Below are 3,241 nucleotides of genomic sequence, written 5' to 3'. Positions count from 1 at the left end.
TCTGTTATTCAGTGCCTCCTGTGCTCTGGTTCTTTGGAGTGCTCATGAATATAAATGACTATAAGGTAGTTAGGAAAGGGAAGGCTTTCCTTATTCATTCACTCAACCCACATTTATTGAGGACCCACTAGGAGCTTGGTACTGTGCCAAATGTTGCTGGAGACACAGATGGCACCTCTGTCCTGATGGAGCTTACGCCTCTGAGGAGGGCAGAGCTGACAAAGGGGAAAGGAGGTCAGTGGCAAACCTTCCAAAACGGATGCCTGCCAACTAGGGAATGGCCTCACAACTACTAAAGATTCAATTCATTTTGAAGGGGAATGAGCTGAGGCCCAGAGAGGTTGTGACTTTGCCAGTGGCCACACAGCTTTCAAGTATCAGCCTTGTGACTTAGATCCATTGTAGAACCACAGAGCATGTGGCCCATATCTTTGACCTTCCCAGTAGTGGATGCCAGGGACAATTGGTGGATAGAGTAGAAAGAGCTCCAGACCTGGAGTCAGGAGGACTTGGGTACAAATCAGATACTTCCTAGCTGTGAGACCCTAGGCAAGTCATTTGATCCTGCTTGCCTAGCCCTTGCCATTCTGTTGTAGAGTTGTTATTAAGACAGAAAGTAAGGGTTTAAAAATAAAAGAAGTGGGTGCCAGTCACATTTCAGTCTGTCGCCTTGGGCTCAACCAGACTCTTGACAAGCCTATCCAAGGTTTGGTTGGGAGGGTCAGAACCTCAGATAGACTATGGAGAAAGGGCAGAGGCAGTGGAATAAGGTGGCTTATAGGATTTCCTGCCTCTTACAAACCCATCTGAAGCCCTACCACAGTCATTGGCATCCTGGCATCAGCTCCAGGAAGCCTCAGAGACAAGGGCAGCGAGGTGGCTCAGTGGATGGAGCACTAGGCTTGGAGACAGGAGGTCCTGGGTTCAAATCTGGTCTCAGACACTTCCTAGCTATGTGACCCTAGGCAAGTCACTTAATCCCCATTGCCTAGCCCTTCCTGCTCTTCTGCCTTGAGGTTTATGAAAAAAGACTCAGAGGCAAAGCTGAAGGGTGGGTGCAAGGTTTCAAGGGCTGGCCTGGTGGGGAGTGGGGACCTGAAAGGTCATCCCTGAAGTCTGGGGTCAGGGGAAGAGCTAGTTTCACCCCTCTGAGCCTTAGAAGGCAAAGAGCTGGGCCCTTGTGGCCTGACCAGATAGGCAGCTGGCTGTGTCTCTGGGTAGCCCAGCCAGGCCACACAGCACCCTCTAATAAAAGGAGAAGGAGACAGCTCCTCTCTGCTCCTGGTTCCACCAAGAACCTCAGGAGCCTCTTTTCTGTCATTGTGCCTTTACCACCCCCCTTGCCAGTGACCATAGAAGCCCAGATGCCCCTCCTTTCCCATGTCCAAACTGTTTCCTTCTGCAAGTTTCCTGACCAAGTGCGTAATTCAGTCCTCCACCTACCTGCCACCACCCCAGGACTGCTTTGCCCTCTGCCAGCCTTAAACCATTTCTTGCACCAGGACAGAAATGTCAGGGGAGTGAGATGGACTAACACGGGAACAGAATGGCGGGTGCTTAGGCACCCCCAGTGGCATTTCTTAGGGTCAGTGGGTAGGTGTACCTTGGAGGGTGGCAGAGGTGCCCGAGTTGGGGATTGGGGTTGGCTTGTCTCCACCTCTCGTTGAACAGAATGGGTGTTGGCATGGAGTGTGGCCTACGTGGCATGCCCAGCTTCAGCAAGAACAACCATGTGGGCAGGAGCTGGTGCGGCAGCTGCTGGCTGAGGTGGAGATGCTGTAGGCGGCCATGAAGTGGGTACCGCCCCACCCCACCCGCCAGCCTGCCTCAACCTCACCCTCCATTTCAGTCTCTGCTCAGTCATCTCTTCCGTTCCCCCTCCCTTCCTCCAGGGAGTAAGTACCAGGGTAGCTGCTGGCCTGTGGGCACCCACCCCTGCCTGGGGCCCCGATGAGCACAGCTGGGCCTACACCCTGTAGGACCGAGGCTCTTGGGGCGCCCCATACCTGAACGTGAGGACAGAGACCCAGAGTGGGAGATAGAGAGAGGGAAGGAGACGGGGCTGAGAGAAGACCCCAAAGTCAACCTGCAGTTATTTAAGAGGCCCACCTGAAATGTTCCTGGCAAAGGCATTGGCAGGGATAAGGGGAGAGTGCAAAGGCCCAGACTAGAGTCACATCTCAGCTCTGTCCCGGGTTCTCTCTCTGGGCCTCAGTTCCCTTCCCCGTCAAATGAGGGGCTTGGGCAAGATATGGAGAAGGAAGTGGCAAAGCACCCACGCATCTCTGCCAGGTGGGGTCATGAGGAGCTGGGCACAACTGAAATGACCACCACAGCAGCAGGAGTTGGGCAGGATAAAGTCCAGGCTCAGACTCTACGGCTGAGTTAGACGGCTGGTGAGGAACAAGCCCAGCTCTGCCAAAGACGGGACCCCCATCAGCATCCCTGGGATTCACACAGCCTTTTCAGGTTTACAAGGCGCTTTACAAACTTCTCGCCACAAGCTGGGAGAAAGGTGCCACGATTGTCTTCACTTTACCACTGAAGAAACTGAGGCAGACGGTGGTGAAGGGACTTGCCCAGGGTCCCATGGCTTGTATGCATCAGAGGGTCCGTTTTCATTTGGCTTTTCAGTTCTCTCTCCTCTGTGCCACCTTGCTGCTTCCCCAAAAAGGAAGTTTACCAAGTCTCTGGCACATTATCTCTCGAGTGTCACAAGTACCCCAGGAAGCAGAAGGAGCCCAAACGGCCTCTTCATGAATGTCTCTGATGGATGGAACCGGCCTGGGGAAGCAGGGCTGTGGCGATCGGGCTAACAGACGTGCCTTGCTCAGGGAGTGATGGAGCCTCGAGTCCAAAGGCCTGGGCTCCCCGGATATCCTCTGAGGGGAGCTTGGGCATTGGCCCATTCCTGGAAGTCGTATCTGACCAGCATCCCTGCAGTCAGGACAGCATCTTTGCTTGGCAGCTCAATCCATGCCCACGCCTGGCCGGCGGCCTGCTTCCTTGGTGAACTTCTGTTGCTTTGCTTTGTTTACCTTGGTTTCCCAGTAGATTACTCCCTTAAGCCTTTAAGCCACTTGTGGAGAAAGTAGGTGTTTTCCCAGGCGCTGAAATGTTGATTGAAGTATAAATCTGTGGGATCCCTGTGGAGAGCGGCCTGGCAAGATGCGAGGCCTCTAGACTTCAGGGAGCTGAGATTTCCCTGATGTGGGCAGCCCCTTCCCTACAACTCTGGCCA

The sequence above is a fragment of the Monodelphis domestica genome, chromosome 6 (genome assembly GCF_027887165.1).
Source record: "Monodelphis domestica isolate mMonDom1 chromosome 6, mMonDom1.pri, whole genome shotgun sequence".
Taxonomy (NCBI): domain Eukaryota; kingdom Metazoa; phylum Chordata; class Mammalia; order Didelphimorphia; family Didelphidae; genus Monodelphis; species Monodelphis domestica.
Note: the sequence above shows the minus strand (reverse complement) of the source record.